General features: G+C 37.2%; 1 pseudogene across 1 annotated transcript; it reads left to right on the top strand.

Moving 5' to 3' along the window:
• The first annotated feature begins 5,845 nt into the window (after positions 1-5,845).
• LOC309615168 (protein Z-dependent protease inhibitor pseudogene) lies at positions 5,846-20,976 on the top strand (annotated as a pseudogene). Its single transcript has 2 exons — positions 5,846-9,269; positions 9,879-20,976. The product of its transcript is annotated as a protein Z-dependent protease inhibitor pseudogene (transcript).
• The last annotated feature ends 2,306 nt before the right edge of the window (positions 20,977-23,282 follow it).

Here is a 23,282-nt window from a genome sequence, read left to right on the forward strand (position 1 = left end):
TTTTCTAATACAAATATTTAAGTACTGCTTTATCTGCATTCCAAAAACTTAATATGTAATATTTTCATTTTCAATCAATTATAAGTATTTCCCAAATTTCATTATGATCTTTATTTGACCCGTGAGTTATTTAGCCTTTACATTTTCAAATGTATGCTGTGGTTTAGTAATCTTTCTGTAAAATATTTCTAACTTAATTGCATTGTTATCACAGAACATAGTCTGCATGATAAGAATTCTCTAAAATTTGATGAGTCTAAATTTTGTTTAATTTTCATAAATGTTCAATGAATGCTCGAAAAGAATGGTTTTCTCTAATTGTTTGGTGTGGGAGTCAATATATCAAGTTTGTTGATAGTGGTGGGCAAATGTCCTTTATTCTAAGTTATTGATTGTTCTGCTTGATTTATCAATTGCTGAGAATTGTTTTCATATTGGTTATAATAATGGTGGATTTTTCTCTTTTTCTTATAGTTTTTAGTATTTACTTCATATGTTTTGAAGGTATGTAATTATGTGCATGGGTGTTTTGAACTGTTATTCCAAGGGAATTCAACCTTTTACCATTATATAGTGGATATTTTTATTTCTAGTAGTGATTCTTGTCTTAAAGTCTTGTTTTGTCTGAAGTTCCCATAACCATACCAATTTACTTTTCATTATTTTTTTCTGGTATATCTTCTTCCAGCATTTTACTTTCAATTTTTATATCCTTATATTTTGGTCAAGTCTCTTATAAACAACATGGAGTTAGATCTTTTTTTAACACAGTCAGACAAACTTAACCTTCTAACTGAAAAGTTTAGTTCATTGATATTTACTGAGATTGTTGATGTATTGAATTTCTCTTTACCACCTGACTTTTGCCCTTTTATTTGCCCTGATTTTTTTGTTTATATTTTTCATTGTCAACTTTTGGATTGCTTAAGGTTTTTGTTATTTTTCTTTTTTTAACCTTTATTCATTTGGAAGTTTACACTGTATTTCTATTATTTCAGTAGCTGTTTAGAAATTTTAACATATAAACATATTAAAGTCTAAAATGCTTTAATATTAGTTGTTCCAACTTACATGCTATTATCAGGAAATATTTTACTTGTATTCAAAATTGTTTTCATATTCCACAAATGAAACATTATTATTGTCATTGTTGTTTTAAATATTGTTTTATACAATAAATATTTATCTAGATTTACCCACATGTTCACTCCTTTCTTCACTATCCTCTCTTTCTTCCTTCTCAGACCTTCCCTCTGGGATCATTTTCATTCTTCTTGAAGTGTATTCTTCAGTAGTTACTCTACTGATGGTAATAAACACCATATTTGATGGTAAACAGTTTTTTGTTTTCCGAGAATGTCTTCATTATACTCACATTCTTAAAAGACAGTTTTGCTGTGTGTTTACATTTATTTTCTCTCAGACTTTGAAAACAGTATAACACTATATGCTATTTTTCATTTTTGTCTTTAATTGTTATTTGTTTCTAATCTGCTTTTTCTCTCTGACTACTCATTAAATTTCTTTTCCTTTGTTATTTTGCAGCTTCACTGCAATGTAACTAGATATATAGATATAGATATAGATATAATGTTTGCATCTTTCCTGCTTGGAACTTACTGATTCCTAAATCATAGGATGTGTGTCTTTTATCAGTTTTGGAAATTTTTCACTGTTATCTCTTAGAATATTATCCATTTTTCATTTTCATGGCCACTCCTTCTGTAACCCTGATTACATGTATGTTGGATATTTGCTTTCATTTTATGATCCATGATTTTTGATGTCTCCTTCATGGTTACCGTATCTTTGACATTGGTATGCATCTGGTCATTTCTGTAGGGTCATCCTATAATTCAGTCCTTCTCTTGAGTTGTATGGAATCTGCTTTTAAAACTAACTGAGTTTATTTCAATTATGCTTTTCAAGTCTATAATTTCTTCTTCAAATGTGCCTTATCAACACTGAGAGTCTCTAAACTCATACTTTCAGTACTGTTTTATGTTCCTTTAAACTTATAAAATATGTTCTTTTTCTATTATATATTTGAATATTTGAATATCATAAGTCTTTGTATGTTTGATATTTGTTTATTTGTTTCAACTATTGGGTATTTCTGCTGATTCTCAGCCATGTTTCTTGTTCCCACATCTGTTTTGTAATGTTTAACTGTTGAGTTGTTTATCTGATATACTTTTATCTGAATGAATTCTTAGAGGCATGAAGTTGAGAGTTCTTTCACCCACATAAGATTTATACCTGCTTATGGAATCCACCTTTAAACCTATTATTTTCTAATAATTTTGTTTTAAGATAAAATAAGCAAATTTCCCATGTAAATTAGGATTTACCTCTAGTTCACTGTTCACTGAAGATGTGGCCCTTTTTGTTAGGTAGGGTCTTGGCTTCACATGCAGGTGTTTTATGTGACTCCTTACATTATATGGACACCAATATTTGTTCCCTGCTACCTATGAGGCCATTAAAACATAATCTCTGGATCACCAGAAATCCACAGGTGCCCAGAAAGCAGTCATGGACTTTTCTCCCAGGATTTATGCTTTTGCTTCATGTTTGAGTGCTGGGGATTTCCTTACTCTGTTGCCAGCTCAACCATGTAATGAATAGTTTTTCCAAACACTTTATATAGTATCTGGGATTATTCTGTAGTGTAAGGCTTTGCAGAATATCAAGTTTGTAAAACTTCCAGAAATGGAAACCTAATTTATTCTTTTTAAATTTTGCCTAAATTAGAACAGTTCCTTTTTTAGATGACTAAGTCATTTTCTATTAAAAATTCCTTATAATAAAAATATGTTTCTGTAAAACAGAGAATTACAAAAACTTCATAGAAAGAGAATATTGCTGAAAATTTTACCACTTCCCCAAAATATTCATGTATTAGGTTAAACCATTCAAAATAGTCCTTCTATAGGTCAAAACTAACTTTACATGGTTCAAATAAATATTTCCTTCCAGTGTTTTTTTCAATAACTGTGTTATATAGTTAAAATAATAATTTATATATAATCTTATATATTTTTCCCTTTGTAGAAACATTCCCCCATTAAACTTCTCACAATAGCTTGCTTATACAATACTTATATACATGATATTTAGCCTAATTGTTTTAATCATTTCCATATTTTCAGACATTTAAATTGTTTCCACATTTTTATATAGCTAATACTATCGTGAACATCTTTATGCCTAGAGCAATTTTCTGAATTTTGTATTTTCTCTTAGAATGGAGAAATGGAAATGAAATTGCTGATTTAGAAGCTTAAAGTTTTTAAGAATCTTATTATCTACCAGCAAATTACACTCCCACTTGCAGATGTAAAATATCAGAATAGAATATTTGGAGTCTCTCTCAGTTTCCAATTTGGTATTTCAACACCTTATTAGAAAAGTCATGTGATGCTTTAGCTCTAACCTACATCTCACCTATTGCGATGTGTTCTCATTTTCATATTATCTGTTCTTGGTTTAAATATCTCCCAGATACTCACCCATTTTGTGTAATTACTGAAAGAATCTCATCCAACTTCCCTTAGGAATTTTTTCAAAAGTACTATAAAAGTCAAATTACTTAAATCTACCTAAATTAACTCTTCAAAGAGGTATGCCAATTCTCACCAAAGGCCTAAAATTTAGTTCCAAGCAAGTGTCGAGATTTCATTTCATTTCCATTTGTGGAAACACCATTTTGTTCCTCTCTCCCAAATTCTTCTCTATGTAACAAAAAAGGCAATAACTCATACATTTTTTTCTCACTAGATTGTTTCAATAACAATAATAAGAGCTACTTTTTATTGGGCGCCTAATCTATGCCAAGAATCATGTTAGGCACTTTACATGATCTCTAATTCCCATAATAAACTTGCAAAGTATCATCATGCCCTCTTGATATTTGAGGAAAACTGAGTCTCAGAGAGGTTAAAGACCCATGGAAAATAAAGGGTGGGATCAGAGTTGAAGTGGATTTGGCCAAAGTCAAGCCTTCCTCTACAGAAATATAAACACACACACACTAGTCAAAGTTATGGCTCAAAAAAGCAGGAGAGGGGGGTCTCTTTTGTGCAGCACACCAGATGTCTTGGGGCAACAAAAGGAGTCATGGACATAATGGTTCACCCTTTATGTCATAGATAATCTAAAGCCACTATAAAGAAACCTAGCTAACCAACCTTGTTAAATAGCTGCTGAGAAACAAAAAAAACAGTTGAGAAAATGAATGCATAGTCTGAAGATGGTTTTCCCTGTGGCTTAGTTTAATCAGCTAACACCCAAGAACAGCACGGCTAAGCTAGTTTTTTCATTCAATGCCATATTCAAGCGATGTTTCACAGCTTTAATAGCCCTGTCAACATTCATTAGGGAATCAGTGCAGCCCTCCAGAATCCTGCCATAAAAACACAGTGGCTTTTTAAAATTAGAGTTATGCAACCTTCAGCACACCCCAACTCTATGTTGAATTGATGTGTCTCACTCTCACCTTAAGCTCACCAAGATTCAGACGAGTCCAAGGGAAGCAGAGAGGGGTCAACATGGGCCCAGATGAACAAATGTATTTTCATAGGTTTCACAGTAAGCTTTTAACTCTTGATGCCATGGTTTTTTTAAAAATGAATAAATTATGGTAGGAAAATCTAACTCTCACCAACATGACAGTTGTTAGGTAATCTATATGCTGGACAGAAGTTCTGTGAAACATAGAAAAGTAGATGTAAATTCAAGATTCTGGTGGCATCAAGGTTGCTATATGCATGTATACCTGCACAGAGAATGTTATTCAGGCAGGAAATTGGGAGCCTAATTTAATTTGTTTTATTATTTTTTTTTAAATGATATTATTTACCAAAAGTCTTGCATCCATGTTATTTTTAAAAATATAATGAGTCGGGCTTCCCTGGTGGCGCAGTGGTTGAGAATCTGCCTGCCAATGCAGGGGACACGGGTTCGAGCCCTGGTCTGGGAAGATCCCACCTGCCACGGAGCAACTAGGCCCGTGAGCCACAACTACTGAGCCTGCGCGTCTGGAGCTTATGCTCCGCAACAAGAGAGGCCGCGATAGTGAGAGGCCCGCGCACCGCGATGAAGAGTGGCCCCCGCTTGCCGCAACTAGAGAAAGCCCTCACACAGAAACGAAGACCCAACACAGCCATAAATAAATAAATAAATAAAAATATAATGAGTCTTCTATGATTATCATCCCTGGTTTTTGAATGGATCTGTGTACTCACTGAAAATCTATAGCTGGAGGTATTAGGAAAGAGGAGGGTATTCAACAGTAAAGTATAGACACTTGCTGCTTTTCCTAAAAATCGGATTGCAGAATCCTAGATACTTTGCTATTAAAACCACAATACATTGGGCTTCCCTGGTGGTGCAATGGTTAAGAATTTGCCTGCTAGTGCAGGGGGCACGGGTTCTAGCCCTGGTCCGGGAAGATCCCACATGCCACGGAGCAGCTAAGCCCGTGTGCCACAGCTACTGAGCCTGTGCTCTAGAGCCCATAAGCCACAACTACTGAAGCCCATGTGCCTAGAGCCTTGTGCTCTGCAACAAGAGAAGCCACCGCAATGAGAAGCCCGCGCACCACAATGAAGAGTAGCCCCTGCTCACGAAGACTAGAGAAAGCCCATGCACAGCAACAAAGACCCAATGCAGCCAAAAATAAATAAATAAAATAAATAAATTTGTAAAAAAAAAAAAACCATAAAACCACAATACATTATGGTGATGGTCACTTCTGGGTTTGAAGCTTCCATTGTCCATGAATTAAATGGAAAAAGTTTGTTCTTTTTATTTTTGCAATTCACTACTCAGGAGCTGTATTCAAAAATAAATAGCTCTAGGCAACTATAGGAAGAAAACTTCCAGTTGAACTGATATGAAACCCATTTGCTAAATACGGGGGTAAATTAAGTTTTTAAATTATACAATTTAAAAATAAATAGCTCTTACAATGGCAAGAAATAGAAAAATGCATACTCTGAATCTCCACCTATTAGCGGTCTTTTTGCCACAGCTCTCATTTTCTCTAAGATTAAATAATATGTTAAACATGATTTGATTTTTTTTAAGTGTATATTTACTATAAATCAATTATCTTGAATTTGATCTCAAATTTAATTTTTCTTCAAATAAACATATACAGCATCAAGTTGTATAGATATGAAAAAAAAAAAACTTTCCTCACTTACTCTACTCAGAGTATGCCAATCATGAAATCAAAATTCTGTTTCATTTTTTAAAATAAACCAAAACTTTTTATAAAATGTTGCTTTCCAAAAATTCATGTACAAATTTTGACCTCATTTTTGTAATTTTCCTTGGCAAAATTTCTGGAATAAATTAATCAAATGCAACCCTCCACAGGAAAACACTTCTAAAAAATAACTTCCTCCACTGAAATGGAGTCTACAGAATAACAAGTGACTTCTCCACTTGACAATGTAAAATTTAATGCTTATTTGCCAAAATATTCATTTTTATTGATAAAAGGAGACTTTGATTGGCAATTCATTAGATATGTGAAATAATTTATTTCCTGTTATATCCCAAATATTCAGGTACAAATATATCTGAATATCTAGAATAGATGCATTGGAAAGAGAAGAGAAAATCTGGGGTCATATTTTTATTCAGGGTAGTAATCTAAGAATATTCCTACCTTTTGATAAATTAGCTTTGAGGCCAAAGTGGAATAAAACAGGTAAGGAAATTAAACTTGTCAAATTTTTTGTAATCGTTGTAATGGGAAGTAACATCTCATAAATTTGTCTAGGAAGAAAATTCTGACCTCCTGTAATAAAGTCAATATGTGCAGAGAAATGGCATGAGTGTCAAATTAAGGGTTGATCTGTCTTCCCTGGAAGAAATACCAGGCCACCTTTGGTCAAGGACTAACTTCATAAATGAGTCTAGCAGGTAGTTACCTAACCTGTATGTTCTGAAAACTCTAGCAATGCTGCCTTTCTCAAAACATCTTTCCAGTGTCTGTTACTGGTACCTGAAATTCCACCATTAGAAGATTATTATCCTCCTTTCATGTTTTGTCCCATGCTAAAATGTAAATACTACAGAGAATAATAATATGAAGCTTATCAGTCATTTCTGTTTTCATGGTGATGAGTTGTTAATTGAAGAGATAAATAAAGTTTGAAATAATCATCTGTCATGGGAAAGGAAACGCTAGTAAAGAGAGAAGGCCCTGGAAGATTCTGGAAGGCACTGGGAATTATGAGAGGTCACGGGGAGAGAGGGGAAGGCAATTTTTTTAAACTTTTTATTTTATATTGGAGTATAGTTGATTAACAATGTTGTGTTGGTTTCAGGTGTACAGCAAAGTGATTCAGCTATACATATACATGAATCTATTCTTTTTCAACTTCTTTTCCCATTTAGATTATTACATAATATTGACCAGAGTTCCCTGTACTATACAGTAGGTCCTTGTCAGTTATCAATTTTAAATATAGGGAAGGCAATTAAGCCAATGGAAGCTTCACAGTTTCTAATTAAATGGAGTTATAATCCTCCTGGGGCATAGCTGCATGGGGGGAAATGTTGCTGGTTGGGTCAAACTCTGCTTCTAAGAGCTAGGAAAATAACACAAGTAAGGTCTTTTGAAACAGAAAATAAAGTATAAAATAGCTAAGAAAACAAACCATCTTTTGATTTGAAAATATAATCCTCAAAGAGTCAGGATCTACAGACATCTGTAACTGCAGCATTTCTTTTTCTGTGTCTACAACATGGTTAGAAGGCAAGAAACCCAGCAGCAACTCTTTCAGAGGAGGGTCCAAGGGAACATAACATAAGTATTTCTCTAAGTGTGTTCCATGGAATACTTAAGTGGATAGATGCTAGAGTGATGAGTGGGAGGGAGTTCTTTAGATAAGTAAGTTTGAGAAAAGCTTTATACCATAGGTCTCTCTTAAAGGGTTAAAACATGTGTATGGCAGAGACTATTGCATGTTCATGAAAATCCATCTCCTTGTTCTCCAGATCACATTTCCCAGCATTCATTTGCAGTTAGGTGTGGCCATGTGCTGGGTTCCAGACAATTGGATGTGCTTTCTGGGTAGAAGTCATGTGTTCTACTCTCTGGATTGGCCCATAAAACCTCCCATGCACCATCTTCCTTGCTCTTTGCTCCTTCCAAATGTCTGGAATGGAATAAATCTGGGGTGATTTGAGGACCTCTTCGTTGAGGATGATGAAATTGATGGACAGTGAGTGGCTTTATGAATTACCTTTTGGAGGCAGCCACCTAATCAAGAGCTCTACTGTTGGACCACATCATGAGCCAGAAATATATCTTATAATGTTAAGCCACTGAGATTTCAGTATTTTTTCCTATTACAACACTTTAGGTATTTATCCTAACTAATAAAATGCTTTGCATCTTAAACGTTTGAAAGGTATTGCAGTTAAAAAATCATATTTACTTTTATTAAACCCAATTTTTTCCACTGATTTAATCACAGTACCTTTATGGTTTTGTTTTGTTTTTACTTTAACAACTATTAGCTAGTAAAACTACTAGTTTTTTTATTGGGGAAAAACTATGTCTTTCTTTAGGGAAGACTCACTAAGCCTTTCTTCACTCCCTCTAGCCTTCTAGAAGTTTATTCTAGCTAGAAGAGAAGTTTATTCTAGGTAGAAGAGGAGAGGACTAAGAAACAAACTATGGCCAGGATTATGGGGATGTACAGCACCAGGGATTTTAATTATAAACTCACCCACAGAGCCATGTTAGATATTCCAATGCAGAATTAACTAGATGAGTGCAGAGAACAGAGGCATATGGTCTCTGAGGAAGCATCTCAGAGACAGCCTCTCCCACAACTGGGAGCTGGGCCTGGCCCAGGGGAGCTTTGCCCTCATCCACGAGGACTTTGGTGTCAAAGAGACCTTCTTCAAATTCTCCAAGAGGGAAGTGACTGACCCCTTTTGACCCTGTTCTCATCAAGGTGAAAATTTTCCACCTGGACAAGTACAAAGAAGTCAAGGTGCCCATGATGTACTGGGCAGGCAAGTTTGCCTCCACAGTTGATAAGAATTTTCGTTGCCACATCCTCAAACTGCCTTACTGAGGAAATGCCACCATGCTGGTGGTCCTCATGGAGAAGATGGGTGACCATCTTGCCCTTGAAGACTACCTGACCACAGATCCGGTGAACACACATCCCAAAAACATGAAAACCAGAAAAATGGAAGTTTTCTTTCCAAAGTTCAAATTAGATCAGAAGTATGAGGTACATCTACAGGGACTGAGGAATATGTAAAACACAGCATGGAAAGGCGATCAGCACAATCCAGGTGGTGGGGAATAATTTGCAAGAGAAAAATATTCCATTTCTTTGACAAATTAGTTATAAGGGAAAAAAGGAAGTGGGAGTGGTCTACATATTGAAAAAGCCTTAAGAAATATATCTGCCATTTGCAATGTGTCGTCTTTATCTAGACCATGATTCAAACAAACTATAGTGAAATATGATATTTGTGAGAGAATAATTTAACAGTGGATACTATTAAGTATTCTTAATAATATCTGACAATTGTATTGAATTTATGATCATAAAAAGTCTTTAGGGACTTCCCTGGTGGCACAATGGTTAAGATTCCGTGCTCCCAATGCAGGTTCCCGGGTTCAATCCCTGGTCAGGGAACTAGATCCCGCCTGCAGCAACTAAGAGTTCGCATGCCACAACTAAGGAGCCAGCGAGCTGCAACTAAGAAGCCCGCCTGCCACAACTAAGACCCAGTGCAACCAAATAAATAAATATATATATATATATATATATATATATATATATATATATATAATTTAAAAAAAGAGTCTTTATCTTCTAAAAAAGGATGAGGTACATGAACTGCTGAAGGAGATGGGAATCAGCAGAATCTTCTCACCGTGGGCTGACCTGAGTGAACTCTCAGTTACTGCGAGAAATATTAAAATAACCAAGGTTTTACAAAGAGCAATGGTTGAGGTTAGTAAGGAACTGAAGCAGTGGTGGGAAACCTGTCAGAAATCACTGCTTATTCCATGCCTCCCATCATCAAAGTGGACCGACCATTTCATTTCATGATCTGTGAAGAAACCTCTAGAATGCTGCTATTTCTGGGCAGGATGGTGAATCCAACTCTCCTGTGACCTATGACATGCGTGAGTATTTAGAACTATAGCAAATGTTGAATCCGAGGTGTTTGAACCTACACAGGACAGTGGCACTGGGTGTCGAAAAGAGAGAGTGTCCCCCCTTGTCCTCAAATGCTAGTTTGAGTCGTTCTGAGATAAATCTGCGTATTAAATTCAAACTTATTTTAAGGAGAAAAAAATAAAGTAAAAGGAGGGGAAAAAGCGAGAATCATATATAGAAGCTAAGGATTAGTGAGAAGAGACAAGTGTGGCGACAAGGTTCTAATTTTTTTTAATTTTGCCTTACTTTCCTCTTTTCATATAAGGAATCATTATACAGGAATAGTAATTACTAATAATGGCCTTGCTCAGTTACTTTAATAAAAATACCTATTGTGATCTTGTATCTAGTAGGACTCTATCAGAACGAGCAACTCAAATGAAGGCGATTTATTGGTCTCAGAGGCAGGACAAACCTTAGTACTGGTTTGCTCCAACTGCTCTATGATGTCCTCAAGGACAGGCCTTTTGGCCTTGCTGTTCTTCCTCCTGTGATATTAGCAGCATTTTCAGTTTGCTTTCCATTGTGGTAGCAAGAACTGCAGTGGTTCTAGGGTTTGCATCCGTACATCAGAGGAGAACTTATTTCCCCCAAGAAAACTTCACCCACATTTTGTTGATCTAATGTAGGTCAACACCCCTTCTTTTTTTTTCTTTTTTAACATCTTTATTGGAGTATAATTGCTTTACAATGCTGTGTTAGTTTCTGCTTTATAACAAAGTGAATCAGTTATATATATACATATGTCCCCATATCTCTGCCCTCTTGCATCTCCCTCCCTCCCACCCTCCAAATCCCACCCCTCTAGGTGGTCACAAAGCACCGAGCTGATCTCCCTGTGCTATGTGGCTGCTTCCCACTAGCTATCTATTTTACGTTTGGTAGTGTATATATGTCCATGCAACTCTCTCACTTTGTCCCAGCTTACCATTCCCCCTCCCCGTATCCTCAAGTCCATTTTCTAGTAAGTCTGTGTCTTTATTCTTGTCTTGCCCCTAGGTTCTTCATGACCATTTTTTTTTTTTTTTTTAGATTCCATATATATGTGTTAGCATACGGTATTTGTTTTTCTCTTTCTGACTTACTTCACTCTGTAGGACAGACTCTAGGTCCATCCACCTCACTACAAATAACTCAATTTCATTTCTTTTTATGGCTGAGTAATATTCCATTGTATATATGTGCCACATCTTCTTTATCCATTCATCTGTTGATGGGCACTTAGATTGCTTCCATGTCCTGGCTATTGTAAATAGAGCTGCAATGAACATTGTGGTACATGACTCTTTTTGAATTATGGTTTTCTCAGGGTATATGCCCAGTAGTGGGATTGCTGGGTCGTATGGTAGTTCTATTTGGAGTTTTTTAAGGAACCTCCGTACTGTTCTCCATAGTGGCTGTATCAATTTACATTCCCACCAACAGTGCAAGAGGGTTCCCTTTTCTCCACACCCTCTCCAGCATTTATTGTTTGTAGATTTTTTGATGATGGCCATTCTGACCGAACACCCCTTCTTGTACCTGCACAAATTCCAGTGTTTGGGAAAATGCCATATACTGATAGACTTGTGTTTGCATAACCTGGACCAGTCACTATGGCAAAAGGGACCATCTGATTAAATTACACAAGTCAGGCCCCTCACTTGTAGCTGGTGGTAGGTTAAATCCTTCCCCACACCATATGGCTGTCCCACAACAGGGGAGAGGTGGAATTATTGATGAAGGGACAGTCACAGATCAAATTTTGAATAAATTATATAATAATAAGAGTTAACACTTACACACCAGACACTTACTATATACCAGGCACTATTCTAAGTGTTTAAATATAAAATAAAAATATGATTAACTCATTAAATTAGTTAACTCACAGCAACACCATAAAATAGGCACTATATTAACCTCACTTTACAAATGAGGAAACTGAGGCATAGGCAGGATTTTTTTTTTTTTTTTTTTTTTTTTTTTTGCCCAAAATCAAAGCACGTAGGTAACAGAGCTTGGCTTTGATTCTAGACAGTCAAGATTTACATATACACATGTAAATATACAGTTAATAATATGTATAAATACATTTATACTTTTACACACACATATATACTTATACACATATTTATACCACATACACACACTCACTGACTCACACACACTCACATATTGGATAAGTCCAGCTCTTCAGATCTTATGATTATAACAAAGGTGCCATCTGGTGTTAGAACCCTCTAATTGCAGAAAAAGCACCCAAGTGGAAATGAAGACCCTCAAACAATAGAAACTTAACTTCAAAGTAGTCTAAAATCCTAACATCAGAGCTCTGCCTCTCTCTTTGAGGCATCCTTATCATGCCTGAAAACACATTTAACCTTTCAGTGTTGCTTCCAGCTGGCCCTGCATACTTATTCTCTATATGACCTGTGAAAACCACTCCTGAATGAGAATCATTTCATTCTCATGTCCATGGAAAGAGCATAACATGGAATTTTTAAATTTGGGGATAAAATGAGTTGTCCTATATTACACACCAAGTCCTCCCATCTTTAACACCCAGTCCAGCCCTGTGCATACATCTGCCTGTCCCAAGTGGCTGACTTTGGAGGCAACATGGTACTTTTCTTCCTCTTCCAGTTAGTGGATAAAATGTGATGACTGCAAATCTTTCCCAGGATATGGGAGTACATTGTGGCAGAATCCCTGTTTAATTTCTCTAACTGCTTTGTTAAACTTGGGACTTGATATTGGTCTGACATAGTGAGGGAGCTCTCCAGGGATGATACCTTGGATGGAAACCCAACCCTGTGTTTTCTCTTCTCTTTCAGTACAATTAATTCTAGATTTTTGAAACTACTTCCATAATTAACTTTGAATTGAAACAAGGTCGCCAGGAGTAGTACCCTCTAGCCCACACCTTCTTGTCAGCCCACTGTAACTTACCCAGTCAGAATTCCCTCCAGTTAATGATTTAATAAGCCTTCTGGTAAGCCAAAGGAGCAACTTAACATGCTCACACTGACTCCTCTCCTTAAAAGTGTTATTAAATATAGAGTGCCTGCCTCACTCTCAAGGGAGCACCCTGTTAAAATAAATGATTAGTTACTATACACACACACACACTCATTCACACAGACTCACATACAAGAGTCCAACACTGCAGGCTTAACCTTTGGGCTGCTGAACATCAAGTTTCTCATAGCATGTAAGGTGTTAATAATGTGGTGCTATTTCAATGCATTTAAGTGAGCTGAAAGTTTTTGGCAAAATAGAACATTCTCTTAGTTCATATTCAAGTAACAAAGGTTGCATAAATGCAGATTACACAATTTCACAGCTGTATAACATCAGCATGTTTTTAAAAAGACATGAAAGAGAAGGTGCTGAGCAGAAGTTCACTGATACATGGCAAGCAGTGTGGTTTTCAAAGGTTTTCCCTTGAATCAGTATCTCATTAAATAGTTTGGCAATAAGGATTTATCATAATCAGTGTGAACTGCAAATGTTCCAAGGTCATGAGCTTTTCAGTGGGTAACAAGTGTCATTAAAGGAGCCCCCGTTCTACTCAAAAGCTGCTTCTGCACCTTTGGTCTGTTGGTAGACCCCAAATCCTTGCTTCCGGGAACTTAGGTCCAGAGTTCTATACACAAGTCAGGGATAAAGAAGTAATGATATTTACATACTCTTTCTTTACATAATCTGGAAGACTCAGAGTTCAAACTACCTATTCTAACAAGAGACTATGAAAATATTTCTTCAACACCAGTGAAAATTCTGCACCTAATTAACATTTTTATTTCTTAATCTTTTCAGTTCAGCTGAGTTTTCTTTTTGGAGTAAACTCTTCCCCTTGATTACAAGGGCCATTCATGAACCTACCTGTCAGGGAGTCTTCAGTGTTCTTCTGTGGGCTAAGATACCATATCACCCCACTACTCCTCCTACCAGACCCAGTCCTACCATCTCCCTTCTGCCCTAGACTCCTTGTACAATAACCAAGGTCTGAAGACCTGGATTCAAGTTCTAAAATGAACAAATAATGAGGGAACTTTCTGCCATGATGGAAATATTCAATTTCTTGCTTTGAGCAGTAGATAGAAGAGTTTATAGACTTTTCAAAACTCATTGAAATAAATACTTAATACCTATGCTCTCTTTGTATATAAATTAGACCTCAATTTTTTTAAATGAGCAAATAGCCTCTATACACATTAGGAAATTCTCTTTGGGGGACATGATTTTATTGCCCTCTATGGAACACCCATCTACCTGGGCAAAACTGAAAGAAGCACAGGCCTTATTTTCAAGTTGGGCTCTGTGACTATGTGTTGATGATGGAGGTTCCTAAAGAGAAACCTTAGTGACTCATGACCCAAGTCCAGAGATGACACCACCTTCAGGATAAGAATGTCCAATGTGAAGGCTTGCAATGTCTCCCCTCCAAAATGCCTCGTATTCACACACAGAATGTTATGACTCCTTAGACATGGTAGAAAAAGTAACTTCTGCTGAAGGCTCAGTCTTGTAACACCCAAAAAAGTCCTGTGAGGAGAAGGTATAAGGAAGGGTCTAACTCTAATTATGCTGCCATTCCAGGACCTGCCAGCCTGCCTCTCATTCTGGTTACCTCCAAGTAATGGCAAGCATCTATTGAGCACTATGTACTAGATGTAGTTCTAGATACTTGACTTGTATTAACTCACCTAATCATCACATCTTCTTTAGTTGGTACAGAGGAGAAGAGTAGAAGGACGGAAGGTGCTATGGTGTGACTGCCTTACCTACCTCGACAACTTGATCTTCTTTCTCCTTTCCCACCATTTCCTCATGAAATCAAAGAAATGGGGACAAGCATGATCTCTGAAGTGCAAGTCAAGAATGGAAACAGGAGGACAAAGGCAGCCAGGAGCATAGGTCACTTCCACAGTTAGAATCAGAAGAAACCCCAGGAGTGGCATGTGAAGGGCAGAGAAGTATACTCTACTTTGTGGGCACATTTCCTGCAGAGAATTTAAAAACAATAATAAAGTTGATCTGCTTTTTATTATCACCATGTGATGATAACTCTAAATAATATCAATGAGAAGCTACTGTTTCCCCCCAAAATCTTTTGTCTAAGTTCTAAACAATTATTATAGTTTCCATTGAGTTTTACCATTAATATGCAAACCTGAAATTAGTACATTTTTGTTAGTCTTTAGTAGTTATTGTATTATGCATAAAGTTAATTCTGAAAACTCCTAGTTATATAGTCAGCTCTCAACACATGTGGATTAAGCTACACACATTTGAGAGTAAGTTGGTAATAGTTCAGAATCAATCTTTCAAGCTCACTTTGGGCACAGTTCACCTCTCCAACCCCATGGTACTACATATTCCTGTGTTTATGCAGTAAATAAAAATAAACAATGACATCACAGTGGTTGTAAAGGCAAAGAAAGAGAACTTGAAATACTTTAATTTGGCATTCGGTGTGGGAACTTGAAGTTTTTACTTTTTGGAACTTTCAGAAAAAGTCAATTCATTCATTCCAGTATTACTTCCTTGTTGGAAAATGCTGCAGAATGTAAGTATAACAGTGAAAAGGTTTTCCCAGGGAAGAGGAAGCTATGTCCACAGAAAGACACAAAAGAAAATATGGTACAAGAGAATCAGTTCAAATTTTATTTTCTCTTTGATGCAGTTTTTCTTCTCTGTTATTTTTTTTCTGATGTAAAGCTTTAGATGAGATTAACCAAACACAAAAATATTTGCAAACAACCAGCATCAGCTTTGAACAATGCATAGTGAGACATCAAGCTTTAAAATGGATTCTTTTAGACAGCTAACACAGATCGTGTAAGGATATTAACCACGCAACAAAAAATATAGGGAAAGGGACATTTCTTAGAAAACAGAATGAAATTTCAAAGAATGCCAGGAGAAACCACAAAAAATGCAGCTCTTACATTGCCAGAAGCAATTAAACAATAATATATGAATCCCACAATCATTTTCACCAAGAACTAGACACTTATTCTAAAGCCATTGGTCAAAAAACATCCATTTCCTTTGTCACTTAGCTACTTTTAAATGATTTTTGCAGAAGAATTAAAACTTTGGAAGTTCTTACCAGAAATAATAGAGATTTCTTTTTTTTTTTAACATCTTTATTGGAGTATAATTGCTTTACAATGGTGTGTTAGTTTCTGCTTTATAACAAAGTGAATCAGTTATACATATACATATGTTCCCATATCTCTTCCCTCTTGTGTCTCCCTCCCTCTCACCCTCCCTATCCCACCCCTCTAGGTGGTCACAAAGCACCGAACTGATCTCCCTGTGCTATGCGGCTGCTTCCCACTAGCTATCTATTTTATGTTTGGTAGTGTATATATGTCCTCTGATAAATTTTCTAGCGAAGATATTTTAGTGGAGATATTTCTGCTGAGAGGTATTTGAAAGGCATATACTCAGAGAAAACCATAATTCAAAAAGACATATGCACCCCAATGTTCATTGCAGCACTATTTATAATAGCCAGGTCATGGAAGCAACCTAAATGCCCATTGACAGATGAATGGATAAAGAAGATGTGGTACATATGTACAATGGAATATTACTCAGCCATAAAAAGGAATGAAATTGGGTCATTTGTAGAGACTTAGATGGATCTAGAGACTGTCATACAGAGTGAAGTTAAGTTAGAAAGAGAAAAACAAATATTGTATATTAACGTATATATGTGCAAACTAGAAAAATGGTACAGATGAACCTGTTTGCAAGGCAGGAATAGAGACACAGACGTAGAGAACAAACATATGGATGCCAAGGAGGGAATTGGGGGGTGGGAGGAATGGGAGATTGGGATTGACATATATACACTAATATGTATGAAATAGATAACTAATAAGAACCTGCTGTATAGCACAGGGAACTCTACTTAGTGCTCTGTGGTGACCTAAATGGGAAGGAAATCCAGAAAAGAGGAGATATATGTATACAAATGGCTGATTCACTTCACTGTACAGTAGAAGCTAACACAGCATTGTAAAACAACTATACCCCAATAGAAAAAAAAAAAAAAAGAAAGCCACTAGAAATGTGTCTGAATGAAAAAAAAATGAACAGTATTGCAATTTCCAGAATATTGTGATTGGGGTTTTTATGAATTTCTACCAAATTTATCCTTATGTGTGAGACTTTTCTATTTGTATACATGTTGTTTCACATGAAAAAAAATTGAAATTGAAATTAATAAAGTGTTCTTTCCTAAGATAGGATGGCAAATCTGGTCATACTATTTTTGGAACGTGAATATGCAAAGAAGATAAGCTTGTCATTGACAAATTTGCAGAAGTAGCTCAGAAATAGAAATCGTAATACTATTATTCATTACAGTTTCAGAAAAACACAGGTATAAGGATTTTCCCTTCCCTTCCCTTTTCCCTTCCCCCAAAAAACATATTACTATAGTTAAAAGTATTACTCCATTACTTTTTCCTTTTTGTACTGTATGTAATATTTTCACGAGTATGATTATATACATATACATCAAGAGAATTAAATTTTCACAGTGTTTCTTTTCTGGCTAGTATTATTATTTAGCTCATTAATTAGTTTAGCGTAGAGAAGGAAGATTTTTTTTTTTAAATAATCCTCTGTGAGTCTTAAACATACTACAAACATCACTGAAGCCAGTTATAAAAAGCCAGGTATAAAACTGGAAGTGAATTGTGGACAGCCCTGTGGTCTGACGTCCTTTTTTATTATCTAATATCTAGTGTATTATAATAGCTTCCAACATTTTAAAGTATTTCCCTTCACTCCATATTTACCCTTTATATTCCTGTCAGACCCATCAACCAAATGTTCATGGTGAAAGTCAGCAGTGACTCTAAAATTTGTATATAAGAGGAGCTTTCTTAGAAGTGTCCATCTGCTTGGAGGGGACATCAGAGGCCTTGTCTAAGGACGAATTTGCTTAGCAAGGGCAAGGGTTTAACTAATATGTTTATTTAGAGGCATAGGAGGTAGGGAGGAACAGGTGAGGAGGAGTCAAAAGCCAGCTTTCCTGACTACTGCTGAGTGATAGCATGGAGGTGTACTAACTCCACAAGTCCAGAGATCAGGAAACCCAGGTGAAATCCAGTATATCAGCTAATCATGTGATTGTGGACAAGTTTTTACTCTCAGTCTCCTCATCTGAAAAATGAGGGGGTGGGCCTAGATGGTCTTTAAAGCCCCTTCCAACCATAACATTCAATGGTTATGACTCATTTGCCATGGCAGTCTTCAACTATGGATGGCCCTAGATTTATGCCAAATTTACATTGCATCAAAGTGGAGAGACAAACAGCCATGGAGCCAGAGACTATGAGTTAATCGGCAAGCCACAGTTGGATAAATGAGAAAGTATCAGGTTCCTGTTTAAGAGACCAGGTGTTTTACATAGTGTGTGTTGTTCTTCCATAAACTTTGGCTTCTTAGATCATGTCTACGTTCACAAGTCCTTCTGTAAACCATGTCACTATCAACTGAGACAAACACTTAAGTTTTCTATTTCTGTGTCACCTGGAACTCCTTTAATCCCACTGGACAAAAATTGGGTAGAAGTAATTTTAAAAATTGCTGCATATCAGTCTAGTTTACACAACAAATATTTCCATATAGGCAGGAGCCAGTTTTCTGGTATTTGGAGGACAGGCCAGATCTCAGAGTGGTCTTTTAACTCAAAAACCAAATGTGGGTGAGCTCATTCACTGGAACTTTGTTAAGGAGAATTCATTTCATTTCCTTGGCATAAATTAAGCTGTAGTGAGCGAATGAAAGATTCCACCACCTTTCACTGAGATGGTAAATTGAGCTCTGCAGTGGAGGTCAGAAAGAGACCTGGGCCCTCTGGAGAATGTGGAGGAAGTGGGACCCGATGGCGTGTGTTGGTTTCCTGGCTGGAAGCCAGGGAGAATCAAACAAGTGGCCAGTGAAACTGCAGGCCTACATCCTTCAGTGGGAGAAGAGCTAGTGAGAATCTCTGGATCCTGCCCAGGCTGCAGTGGGGGAAAGAGGAGAAGGGAGAGACTTGTCTACAGGAGAAGGAGGTGTGCCTACATCACAGCCCTCTACTCGGACTGGAGACACCCCTACCAAGGGCAAGGAGTAGTCCTGGGGGCCCCTCTGTCCCTGGTGAGTGCAGGCTGGCTTCTGGGGCCTCCAGGCAAGGAAGAGCCTCCATTGCCAGCTCCTCTGCTTGTTGAACCCTTTGAATGTGGATGTGCCATGGGCTTTCTCCTCAGACTTCTGGGCTCCTCAGAGCAGCTTCCAACTCCCACATCTGTAGTCAGTTGCCATCTGTGTATCGCCAAAACTCCTCACCAGCTGCTCAGCCCAGACCATTCTCCTGTGGGCTATACTCCAAACCCCAGCAGCTTACTGTACCTCTCCACACCTTTAGGTACCCCCAAATCCTATCTGAATCCAAACTAGATGTCTGCACACTCACACAAGCCCTGTGTCCTCTCAGAATATGCCACCAACACCCTTTCACTCACCTGCCTCCGAAACCAGAAATTCAACCTCATCACAACCCCATCCAATTAGTCACATCATCATATAGACTTCATTTCCTTACAGTCGCAAATTTATTTTTCCCTCTCCGTTCCCACCACCACTGAATTAATTCAGTCCCTCACCATTCATTTCCTGGAGTAGTGCACCACCTCCAACTCCCAAGAGTTACCCTGCTGCCAATCTTGTTCCTTCCAATCAGTTCTCCATATGCTCGCAGAATGAGCTTTCAGAAATGCATATATAATCCCGTTACTCCCCTGCTTAAAACCCTTTGATGATGCCTAAAACAAAGTCAAAAGGCAAATGATAAAATGGGAGGAAATATATGCATCACATATGATAAAGAGTTAACATCCCTAATATATTCAGAGTACCCATATACCGGTGAGAAGACAAACAGAAAAATGGGCAAAGGCTATAACAGGCCTTTCATACACTAGGAATGAAATGATCAACAAACCTATGAGAAGAACCTGCTGTAGCATAGGGAACTCTACTCAATACTCTATAATGGCCTATATGGGAAAAGAATCTAAAAAAAAAAAAAAAGAGTGGACATATGTATATGTTTAACTGATTCACTTTGCTGTACACCTGAAACTAACACAATATTGTAAATCAACTATACTCCAATAAAAATAATAATAAAATAAAAACCTGTGAAAATGTGTGAGCTCTCATTGTCAAGCAAACGCAAATCAAAAGAACAATGAGATTCTACTTTTTCACCTCATAAGATTGGCACAAATTAAGTTTGAGAACATCCAGGAAGATGTGAAGAGGGTGTGAGGACTTATGCATTCTCATATATTTCCACAACCTTTATGAAAAGTAGTCTGCCAGGATACGTTCAAATTTAAAAAGGAATGGAACATTCGGGGCAGCTATCACACCTAGAACTCTTTCCAACAAAAAGAAAAGTATCAATATGTAAGACTATTGGTATATGAATGTTTATTACAGCACTGTTTGTAATAGCAGAAAAACTAGAAACAATCTGAATGACCTTCAATAGAAAACAAAGTTAAATAAAATACATTCACATTATGGAACAATATTATGCATCCATTTAAAAGAAATGAATGATCAAAATGTATTATCGTGGAAGGGTACCCATAATGTATTATTAAGTTTAAAAAAGGCAGGTTACAAAGCAATGTGTATAGCCTTATCTTGTACCTGTGAAAATTAAGCAGTCATATATTTGCACATATTTATTTTATAATCAAGATGTGAAAGAATGTATACCACGGGGGAAACAGAGGTGGAGGCTAGAAGAAGAGATTTTTTTAAATATAGCTCTGATTGTTTAACACTCATTTCTCCTCATCCCAGGACCCTGTGTATTTTCTTCACAGCATGCCATCATCACAGTCCATAACGAATTTCTTATGTTTATCTCTAACATGGGCTTTGTCTATCTCTTTCCAATAGAATATAAATTTTGTGAGAACAGAGACCCATACCCATCTTGGTAACCACTAACTCCTCAGCATCTTACAGGGCCTGGCACTTAAAAATACTTATTGATTCCATATATATGTGTTGGCATACGGTATTTGTTTTTCTCTTTCTGATACGCCAATAAAGATTTTAAAACTAAATAAAATAAAGTTAATAAGCTAAAAACAATACGTATTGAATTGGTTTATAAATTAATAATTCAATGGTTTCTGTAATTAAAAAAAAGAAATTAAAAGGTCAAACTCCTATAATGGCTATTTACAGTTTCTGGAATAAAAGCTTGGAGCACATTCATTCATCATCAGCTTCCTGGCTTTTCTCTGCAGCTTCATCTCCCCGCTCCCCTCACCATGGCCCCCCATTCTGCCCCAGTTCTTCTCTTCAAGGCTAAGATTCCTTGAGGGCAGGGACCATGTCTTACTAGATTTTGGATCCCTATGCCTTATACAGTGCCCAATATGTTATAGTTCCTCAGGGAATGTTTGTTAAATGATCACTTCAATTGCAGACAGGGGAGGAGGGGAATGAATGAAATGGCTTAGACCTGAAGGAGGGGATCCCCTCTCAATGGGAGCTGCCTTGCCTTACAAGCTCTGGGACCTTGGGAAAATCACTTATAAACTGGATATAACTAAAACATTAACCCCTTTACAGGGTCATTAGTACCCAATGAGATAGCAGGCGTGAATGTATAGTGTAAACTTCAAAGAACTGTACATATATTGTTATTTTTATTAGATAGATAGATAGGCTTAATGTCACATTTATTTCTCGAAATCAAATTTAATCTGTACCAGCTGCCACTGAACAGCAAGAAATTCAATTTCATTATTGTTTGTGTTTCCTTCCACTGCCCCCAGCATCATTCAGAAGTGCCGAGCGCCTTTCCCTCGTCTTCATATTTAAAGAGGACCCTCTCATCTTCAGCTCCTACCGCTCACTGTGAATATGCTTATGGTCCAAGCCCAGGAGGTCCCCATGTAGACAGGAGGCTCTGTGCTTCCATGCCAATCTGGGACATGCAGTTTTGCCCCGGCTGGGAGCTCTGGCATCTGGAGGCCAACCTGACCAGGTGGACCATGAAGCTTTCCCTTCTAGGGTCCTGGAAGTACTGTGAAGAGCCAGGATGCTGGTCATAGCTCAAGAACCCATAGGCTTGCACCCATTGGCAGATTCGGAAATAGTTCTTCCTTTCCCAAGTTGACCACCATCTCCACCCTGCCAGCATGCTTCTCTCCCTCTCTGAACAAATGTAGCACAATCTCCTCACAGAGAAGTCTCCAAGCAACTTCTAAGATCCCTGAGACAAGGGAACGCAAAGATCTGGTTACCTTCCTAAAGCCAAAAGAAGGACAGAGCAAACATTAACAGCCCTTGAAATTAGTCTGACACCTTATCATTATTAAAACAATAATCAGGATAGAGGAATAATAGGAAACCTACTATAATGCAGTTGACTACAATTCCTGTGAAAGCTTTCTCTTAAATGACTCCCAAAACTATAGCTTAAGAATTTGAAAAGGACCCTTGAGAGGGCTCACCTAGTTCAAAACGTAAAGTAACTCTTTCCAACATTCTTGCTGCAGTCATCATGGTAGAAAAAAACCCCTCATGCAATTCTGACTAGATGATTCTGTTCAAATATATGACTAGATTATTCTGTTAAAATAAGATTTAAATTCACTGAAGAAATCTGTTGTCTTGGGTGCTCCCTGTTCAAAAGAAGGACTTTTGCTCCAAAAGAATGCACTTTTCTTTACCCCTCACTTATACTTAAGCTTGCTGTGCCAGCTTTTCTGTAGGCGATTCTGTGATACGTCTCTGCTCTCAGTGAATTGTGGTACCTTCATCAGCACCCCAAGAATTCTCAGTCAAGATGTGCTATCTTTGATAGTAGAGGCCCCTGCTTAATGAATGAGTTATCCAGTGGCTCCCCTGCCTTGGGATCTCATGCAAAGCTGTGTCACCTGCTTTAGTGCATAGAATTCCTTTCACGATGATGTATCACCATCTTTCTGATATCCAAGGTTATCGCTGTTTGCTATAGGTTCAAGGTGCTTTTTTCCA

The sequence above is a fragment of the Balaenoptera borealis genome, assembly GCF_965194805.1.
Source record: "Balaenoptera borealis genome assembly, chromosome: 17".
Lineage (NCBI taxonomy): Eukaryota > Metazoa > Chordata > Mammalia > Artiodactyla > Balaenopteridae > Balaenoptera > Balaenoptera borealis.